The sequence below is a fragment of the Lycium barbarum genome, chromosome 3 (genome assembly GCF_019175385.1).
Source record: "Lycium barbarum isolate Lr01 chromosome 3, ASM1917538v2, whole genome shotgun sequence".
Classification (NCBI taxonomy): domain Eukaryota; kingdom Viridiplantae; phylum Streptophyta; class Magnoliopsida; order Solanales; family Solanaceae; genus Lycium; species Lycium barbarum.
Window position 1 is genome coordinate 44,964,467 of NC_083339.1, and position 10,720 is coordinate 44,975,186.

The following is a 10,720-nucleotide window of genomic DNA, read 5'->3' on the forward strand; positions in this document are numbered from 1 at the left end:
CCTGTGACGACATTTGGCGAAGCCTCCTGATCCTGGCGGCTGGCCAAAGCATATATGCGGTTCGAGGGACCGCTAGAACCTGCAACACCGCCGCGACCCCGACCGCGCCCTGCCGGTGCTGGAATACTCCGCCCTCCAGGGCGTGTGACAGATGGAACAGAGGAAGAACCGGCGGCTGACCCTGTCTGCTGCGCCGCACTACCCGAACCGCTGGCCAATGGGCAGTCTCTCATAAAGTGGCCCTGACCACCGCAAGAGAATCAAGCTCCCGTCGCTCGGTAACACTCCCCGGGATGAGACTTCCCGCAATGTGGACAACGGGGTCTAGGTGGTCTGGCCTGACTAGGACCCCTGGATACCTGCGATCCTGCCGCTCTGGAGCTCTGACCGGCCCCAGACGGTCCCGTACTGTCGAATCTCCGGCTGCCTGACTGAGTACCCCGGCCGGAGGGAGGAAAATATCTATCAGACTGCTGCTGCTGCTGAGGCTGTCCGCCTCGAGAATCTCCTGAATAACCCGCGGATCTATCCCTCTTGGGCGGCCTCCTGTCTCGATCTCTGCCAGCAGGATCAGATCTGCGACGGTCCTCCATACCCATCGCATAGGCCTGAAGTCGGGAAATGTCCATGTCTGCCTGCAATGACACTGCCATACAGCTATCGACCAAATACCGGTCCAATCCCATAACATATCTGTGCATCCGATCGGACATATCTGCTACCACGGCCGGTGCATATCGGGCCAGAGAATCAAAGTCAAGGTTATACTCGCGAACACTCCGACCCCTCTGCTGCAGACGTAAGAATCGATCAGCCCGCGCCCGCCGCAACTCTGGGGGCAAAAAGTGGCGGGTGAATGCTGTCACAAACTGATCCCAAGTGGCTGGAGGGGCACCCTCTCCCCTAGACAGCTCCCAAGTCTCGTACCAGTGGGTAGCCACATCTCGAAGCCGGTGCGAAGCCAGCTCAACTGACTCGGTCTCAGAAGCCCTGACCAGGTCCAGTGAGCGTCGCATCCCCCGAATAAAGTCATGGGGGTCCTCATCGGGCTTAGACCCGAAAAACTCTGGAGGGCCACATAACAGAAACTCCCGAACTCTCAGGCTGTCCCGCCTGTCATCGTCATCATCATCCCTCCGCCCGCGCCTGCGAGCCTGTCCTGCCACCAATGTAGTCAGCAACTGTACAGCCTCTCTCAAGGTCCTATCCTCCGCCCCTGGCTGAGGAGCTGGAGCCTCAGGTGCGGGTACACGGACCTCTGGAGCTGTCGAAGGTCCTGCTCCAAGCTGTACTAGTGGGGGCGTAGCAGACCCCTCAGAATGAGGCACATCCTCAGGCAAATCATAAACACGAGCCCGGATAGCTCGCTGTGCCTGGCTAGTCTCTCCAATCCTCGCCTTGCCCTTCTGGGCCGCCGTTGCCTTCTTCGGAGGCATCACTGCAAACACAAAGGCGAGTCAGATCAAAATCATCCTAATAGCACAGCTCTATCGCACTATCTAAGATTACAAAGAAAGTAACATCCTAAATGCCCTGTAGCTCCATGTTTATAGATGTGGTGCACAACACATCGATAAACAAGACTCTACGAGACACGGCCTGTAGACATTCCGAGGACAAACCGCTCTGATACCACTTTTGTCACGACCCAGCCCCGTGGGCCGCGACTGGCACCCTAGCTGGGTACCCAGACCAAATCACATATTCGTTTCCAAATCCAAACTTATTTTAGAATTTTACAAAGATTAGATCAAACATAATCTATATCGAAATATGTCTTAAGCGGTCGTATCAAATCAAAATATCATATCAAATACAAACTGAGCGGCGGAATAGACATCGCCGGTCGAAAGTGCAAATATAAGCATAAAGGCCATTTGGGGCCATCATAACAAACGGACCGCTTTAAGACCGGATAACAAAATCAGACAAACATGCGTAGGACCCTCGCCCCACATATATGACTACAGGCCTCTACAAATCAAAACAGATACATATGGCGAGACAGGTCCCCGCCGTACCCAAACTGTCAAATATACAAAATATATACAAAGTAAAGGAGTCTGTACCAAGAGTGGACTCCGAATCAAACAAGAGTACTCCGGGATAGCAAGAAGTGAAGCCTACTGCGGAGGATCACCGATATCTGCACCTGCGGGCATAAAACGCAGCCCCCGAAGAAAGGGGGTCAGTACGAACTATGTACTGAGAATGTAAAGCACGGAGTACAGAAATATAGATCAAAATCGAAAGCAAATCAAATGTCAAGGTGGAGTACCAACTGGTATGTAAAAATCTGGATCGAAATCATATACGTATATATTATGCAAATGAAATCATGCAAACGCTTAAGAACGTGGTCGCCACTCCGACGCTGACGCCACACACAGCATAACACCAGAAGGTTTCAAATCTCCGTACATCCCCGAACACAATCACAATCGTCGGTGAGCGTATCGCATCACGAGCCATATCACAGCATAACTCCAAACGGAACCCGGCCCTATGGCGAAGCCTCGGGAACCGTAACACAGCATACGGCCGAATTATCATAAAGCGCACGAATCAAAACCGGCTCGGGAACCGGTGAACGAAGTCATAATAAGGCACGAGCGGAGTCGTGAGCAAACAAATGCAAATCGTATTTCAAAATAGTCTTTCAAAACAAAGTAAACTCATAAATCATATCATAATACAAAATAGTCGAATACTTAGTCGACATAAGGTTTCCTTTCACAAAACGTTTCCAAAATGGTGCCTAGAGTTCAAAACATAGATTGGCGTATCGAATTGTTCAAAGCGTGTCCCGTAAGAGGACGTTCCAAAGACCATAAGTGGCTTATCCAACCTTATCCTCAAAAGTGGCCCGAAGGGGCAAATCGGGCATTTTGGGGTAGCGGGCCCACCTCGAGTCGAAGTGAGGTGGCGAACATATTTTTACGAGCATTTATATGCCAAAGGTCATACATGATCATTTCTAGGTTACCCGACCACATTTCGATGGGCTTTTAGACGAATAGTGGCATTCTAGCCAAAATGGAGCCTTTAGGCTTCAATTGAATTGAATGAATAGTAACTTTTCTGTGGATCGGGTTTCGAGGAGCAGAAATGCTCCGGAAGGTCTCATATTCGACTGACGTACTAAGATATGCCAAATGAAGGAGTGGGAAGCTTTACATACCTCACAGATGTCGTAAGCTCCTCCAAAAGTCCTGTCCCGTTTCGTCAAAAATCTGCAAATGGTCAAAGTTACCAATTGAGATTCTTAGGCTTAAAATTGCCTTTAATTTCATTTTTGCCTACCGAAATTTCGGCAGCATTTCCCCTATAAATCTAACATCCCCGAGGCGTAACTCGGCTCCAAATTCATCAACTACAACAGCCCACACATCAACAACCAAAACAAACAACAATCAAACCATTCTAGCTTTAAAGTTCTACTTTATTGCCTAAGTTGGCAACTTTCATTCAAACTTCCAAAATTCCAATTCTATATCTACCTATTTGTATTCATTCCCACATTCAAACTTATACAACCACATTCTAATTACAATTCAAATCATACACGAACTTGCACCAAAATCAATTATTTCCCTAAGTCTTCAAAACATCCAAAAATGCACTACGAACATTCTATCTCGCATTATTACATTCCGAACTCGTCAACATCGTTATAGATTCATATTTAAAGTCTATAGCACCTAAAATATACATTGCTATACATAAAGATACCAAGGATATACACTTTCCGATAATATCCGAATTCGTTTTCCACCGCCAATTTACTTCAACAATCAATCATTTACGACATAAGGGTCACAACAACACATTATACCAACTTAAACAAGATCAATTCAAATCATTTTGTCTCTCTATGGCTCACGGCCAACAACCAACTTACACACACACCCATAGCTTTTTATTTACATCAAAATTACGGGATTCCCATCTATTCTCAATCCTCAATCAGTACGAAAAATATACTGAGCATGTAAGGCAAGAAGTACAGCAAACAGAATCATAATCGGAATCAGGAGTAACGAAGTATAACAGACAGAACCATAACCGAACAGACATTATAAAATAAGTACGTTATCTAGAGTACCCGAGATACTTATTTTCCAGAAAAAAATCATATGTACCGATGTCATCAATCAGAAGGAGTACAGAAAGTATAGAATGCCAAATTGTTTACATTCCAAACACAGATGATATCATATGTCAGAAGGGATACAAAACGTACAGACTGCCAAAACGCTTACTTTCCAAACACAGATCATGCATGTCAGAATAATGTATCACATATGCATATAACGTGCCCCGGCCCTCCCGTGAGGGACGCGGTAAATCATATATATCATATAAACATATAACGTGCCCCGGCCCTCCCGTGAGGGACGCGATAAATCATATATATATCATGTAATCATATAACGTGCCCCGGCCCTCCCGTGAGGGATGCGGTAAATCATATATATATATCATGTAATCATATAACGTGCCCCGGCCCTCCCGTGAGGGACGCGGTAAATCATATATATCATGTATGCCAATGTCATGTATCATATATGCATGTAACGTGCCCCGGTCCTCTTTTGCGGGACGCGGTGAATGTGCCATCCTGGCCACCACCCCGTCACCATATCATAAAGTCATCATATCATATATAACATGCCCAGGCCCGCAAGTGAGAGGGACGCGGTGAACAATGCAGAAAAGTACGCACGAGAACATGCCCTGGCCCGGGACGCAGTGAAGGACATATTGAGACTTGCACGAACAGAGTAGTGCGGAACCATATGCACACAAATCAGGACCCGATAGATACGTACCCTTACCGACATGTGACAGCTCAGAAACAAGTTTCGGGTCAATCCGACTTTGTATCAGAAAGTTACGAACGTTTCAGTACAGAAACCTCTACGGGCATTTTCAAGCTATCCAAGATCGTATACAAAGGTTTGGGACATTAAGGCTTACAGAGAATACTCATATCAGAATACTCATATCAGATTACTCATATCAGAATACTTATATCAAAATACTCATATCAGAATACTTATATCAAAATACTCATATCCGAATACTCATAGCGGATTTACTGAATACTTATATCATAAGGTGCATACGAATCATAAACAGACTCGGAATCAAGAGTAGAGTTACCTCAAAGTGCATATCATAACTTACTTGGCTCTAGGACATGCCAAAGAAAGAAAGGGTAAGCTTTACATATCTGTGCCACGACCAACTAGTTACGCTTATTTGTCCAAACTTGCTAGTCTATATTCAAGAGAATTAACATAACCATTAGATTCATTGTCATTTACTTGTCTTAACTTCTCAAATAGATTCACTTATATTCTGCCGAAATTTCGGCAGCATCTCCCCTGTAAATATACCATCCCCGAGAATACAACTCGGCTAATTTTAACAACAATCCGAGAATGGAACTCGGCCACATTATCAACAACAATGCCAACAATTATTCTAGCAACACTATAATATTCAAAATGATCCAATTAACATACAATACCGCCCGAACCTCTCCAACTTCAATAAAAGCATTGGCAACATATTTTCTTTTATTCTAAATTCATAAACCACATCAACGACCACACATTAACAATACTACTCATGCAATGTAAGAATTCAAGCTAATGTCGCGTTAACTTCTTCAATATTCCGATAACGATTACAACTTTATTTTAAGCCATCAAACCTTCATTTTTCTTCATTAAATTCATAATACAACAACTAAAACGTCAAATAGAATCAATCCACCATAACTTGCCAAACCACCCATCATTCGGCCATCACAACTACATGCATATTTTCATGAATTTTCCATTCATTTCTATACATTACATTTTAACAATAACAACAACCAACATGCTACACAAAATCAATCCACCCTTCTTACACCACATCACACACACACACGGCTAACACCTTGCACACACGACTACAACATAACACCCACATTTTCATGACTTTTATTCATCTCTACACACTACAACATGTACCAAATGTCCATAACACATAAAAGAAGATTGGTTCTTACCTTTTTCCCTTCAAGTTCCCTCTTAGCTAGGGTTGTGATTTTGCAACAAGGAATGATTTTCTTACTCCAACAATTGTACCACGTTGAAGAGGACCCTTGAATTAGTAGGAATACATGAAGAAACTAATTTTTGAAAAGCAATTTCAAGGGGGCAAAATTGCTCCCTCTTGGCCGAACTCTCCATCTTTCTCCTCCTTCTTTGTTTTTTTTTTTTTTTTTTTGTTCTTGAATCTTCCAATCTTTGAAATGAAAATATGATAAATTCTTCCATGTGTTCCTATAATAAAAGATCATGTGGGACATGGCCCACACACCACATGCATGTCACATGGCCCCTCTCTTGAGTTTCTTAGAAAATTTGTTCCATGAAAGATTATTATTATTATTATTATTATTATATTTTTTTTTTCCAATTCCAAATTTTGCCCTTAGCCTTCTTCCATATTACCATAAGCTCCCTTGCGAATTTCCCTTTTTACCCTTAACCTTTCTCAATATTTCCATACAATAATATTCATAAAAAATATTCATAACAACTTATACATCAAAAATAATTTTTGAAAATGGTCTTGCCCTTCACTTGCCACGTCGATCTCGAAATATCCAGACGTACAAAATGCGGGCTATAACATCCTCTCCCCCTTTTAGAAAATTCGTCCTCGAATGTTCAACTGACCTCATGGGGTGTCATAATACTTTGGGAGGGTTCTCTTATATGTGTCCTTTCTTTCATGCCCATTCTTTATCTCTCACCCTATTTCCTTGATAATCGAACTTCTTAGTCTTTACATGAGTCCTCATTCCGTGTTATGGGCTTTCTAATTCGCTATACCAACTCATGATCCTTATACTCCCCAGATTATCTCTTTTCTTCGCCCCCTGTTTCTTTACGTCTTTGTCACTATCCCTTTTTAATCTTCCATTCCGAATATTCACCCAAAAACGTATACACATAATGTTTCCTTACCATCTATCATTCTTCGTAGTCCAGTTAACCTTATGGTAGCTTATGGTCCGAGTTCACTTATCTTCTTAGTTCGCAACATTCCTGAGTTCGTACCACATCTTTTCTTTATTTTCTCGCTCTTGTATTACTCTTTTTAAAACATATTACTGCGTACTTAGGTATGATGCCAGTCTGCCCGATAGGAGGGATTCAGATCATGACATAAACACGTCATAATTCATGTTGGCAAGGAGCATTCTCTTAAGGTATCTTTCATTCTTTCCCTTTGTGTCGGCCTTACGGTACACTCATTATCAATTCGTTTCCGCTTCTTCCATGTATCTTTTTGTTGTGCCGACATATTTTGAACTCCGGTCCCGAGCTAATAAATTTACTTTCTTAGCGTTTGAAAATGTCGTAATTCCTCATAAGCTTAATATTATATGGTCTACCCCCCTTTAAGGGGTTCCTTATATGCCAACAGAACAAATATATCCAGTCTTCGTTCATACCTTCCTCCTTATCTTTCTTTCCAACTCTATACACAACATATCGAAACGTCTTACCATAAGTTTTGGCTACACCATCAGTCTTGTCAATGTTCCCCTACCTTTCCGTCCTCTACTAATCTTTTCGCACATTTAATTCGCTTACTCGTAATACTTCTTAACTATGCACTCACATCGCAGCCGTGCGTCCATGTTTCTCAAGCATCCCGCTACCTTTGTTCTTAGCACAGAATCTTTACAAATTTCCACTCTCTTGTTCCATATTACCACACTTTATTCTTTTTACGTAGCTGTCTTTGCGTTTTTATCCAAGTAGTCTCATGCCTTACCGGTAATTTCTCTCGGGCTTCACGTACTAAGGTTTCTTACCTTTCACCTTTTCTGACACTTTAACCTTTTTATCTTCCATCTACACTCTTTCCTTCTCTCCAAATATCGTTGTGTTAAGACTTTCTCATTCCTAACTTGTAGCGAAAATATCATCGGTTTATCTTATAACACTTGCACCATTTACTTCTGTTGTCACTCAAACTTCGGTGTCCTTCCTCAATTAATGCTTTCCACACCGTAGCACCGGTTACTGGGACTCACATGTCTACCGATACGATCACATATAAGGTGCCATATATATTTATAGGTATAATTATTGTTATATCCCGTATTTTCACACGTTGTAAAAATTTGGAAATAATCTTGATTTGTAAGAAATAAGGTCTTAGTTGATGTTTATTGAACATAGGAGTTGTGCATGAAAGAATAGTGTTGTGGAAGTGTGGGATAAGGCTAAGGGCAAAACGTGGAATTTCGGAAACTAGCTTCGGGAATTGCAAAAATAAGATTTGTAGCCAATTGGGCTTGTAAAATAAGAAGCAAAATGAGGCTCATTTTCTTTGAAGGGTGGCCGGCCATCTATGTCCCAAACCCATGGCCTTAAATTAATTTCCCATGTGCTAATTATATATTGGTCTTTATCTCTTAAGAAGGTTCAAGAAAAATAGACAAGGAAAGAAAACAAGAACAAGGGCAAAACTAAGAGACCATTTCGGGTTTTGCTTGGAAATTTCAGCACCAAAAATCTTGCCTTAAAAATTATTCTCTTGGATTTTCACTAATTCAAAGTCCCTTTACAACTTGGTATAGTTGGTTTGGAGAGAGAAGCACTCAATTCTTCAAGGTGACCATTCATTCAAGTGAAGAAGAGGGAGTAAAAAGGTAAGAATTCACTCCTTATTCTTGTGTTATGAAGTTTTGTTTGTGTTGTAGTATGTGGAAATGTGTTGATTGTATGAAGAAATAGAAGTTTGCAAAGTGGATGTGTGGTATATATGTGTAGCCGTGTGTATGCATGCATTGTACACCAATGAAGAATTGAAATTATGTTGTATTCTAATTGTGAATGTGATGGAATTCATATTGAGAATGAAAGTTGAATAAAATTGGATGAATTGGCAAAAAGAGTATTTGGCCGTGTGGTATGGAGTTGTATGGAATGAAATGGATTAAGTTTGTTTAGTGTGTTAGTTGTGTTATTGTGATTCTTGCAATGTGAATGAAAGTAAAATGATATGAGTTTGCTTTGAAATGAAATGTAGAAACTTATGTCGCCTTAGTATGATTTTACGACATTATGAAAATGAAGTTATTAGGTTGCAAATTATGATGGGTATTGATGAATTTGGAAGATGGAAACATGTTATGAATATGTATGCCAAAGATTAGAAGTTTTGAATGAGTTATGACTTTGGCGGAAAGTTTGTATATTATGTATATCGTGTGTATAATTTAAGGAAACGATATGAAATGCTTCTAAACTATGTTGTGGTGATCTAGATTGATAATGAATGTGAAATCATTGAGATTAGTTTGAAAGTTAAGGTTAAAGTGAAGGCTATGACATTGTATTGAAAAGATGGCTAAATAAGTTATATTGCGTTTATAGTGATTTTTATTGTTGATGTTTGTTGTTGGGTTGTTGTTGATGGTTTTGAACCGAGTTGAATTCTCGGGGGTGCTATATGTATAGGGGAGGTGCTGCCGAAATTTCGGTAGACATATATGAGTTAAGTTGAATTCGTAGCATCAATAACTCACAATTGGTAAATGTGACCATTTGCAGATTGTCGACGAAACGGGGAGTGAGCTTGGATAGGCGTGCAAAGCTCAAAAGGTATGTAAAGCTACCCCGATTCTTCTTTTGGCATGCCTAAGTGTATTAGAATCGGATTCGGGCCTCGAAAGAATTTCTGCCCATCAGAATCCGCAATTGAAAATCTCGCTTTTTCCTTCAGTAAGATTGAGCCCTTTTGGTTTGTATTCTTGAAAATCATGCAAACTTTCCCTAAACTACTTGGAAAGCTATAGAGCGTCCGTAGAACCTTTGTAGGTGACCCCATAAGTTTAAAATATGTAATTTGAGCCCACCGCCTTGCTTGTCCCGAGATGGGCCCACTATTCCCGGTTTTGCCCGTATTGTACTCAAGTCTTACTTTCGAGCGGTTTTTGAAAGAAATGTTTTGACTACCATTCTAATTACCTAACAAACGTTGTTTTAAATATTCCATTAAGTCTGATAAATTTTTTTGACACTCGAAATGACTTCAGAAAGGTTATACTCTGTAATTCATTATGATATCCGAAACTCATTTACTATGATCCCTTCCGACTTCATTGGATAGGTTTGTCTTTGATATGCCTCATCGAGTCTATGGAAACATTTATGATATTTTAATTGCATTAGTCTCTCACTACTCCATTCGTGGATGCCCCAATGTTTCCCTCACTGAGCCCGGGCCAGGATATGTTGTCAAGCGTGATCCTTTGCATTGTTCGTCGTGCCTCGATGTGAGGGGGCAGGTATACGTGTACATGGGTTTGTGGAGTATGATGTGCCATGTACGCTTGTTCTGATGTGGCCATCTGATATGACATATTATGTTATGGGGTTATGCCCCTATTCTGATTCTTCTGTGTTGTGGCACCAGCGTCGGGAGGGTGGCCACGTTCTGTCTGCCGAGTCCCTTGGCAGGGGCCAGATTTGATATGACATATGTTTCTGTACACACTCTGCATGTTTTGAAAATATGTATCTGATACTTTGGGTTTTCTGTTTACTTTCTGTACGTTCTGTACCAGTTATGATTTTGTCTCTGTAATTCAGGCGTTACATATTCAGTACATATTTCGTACTGACCCCCTTTCTTC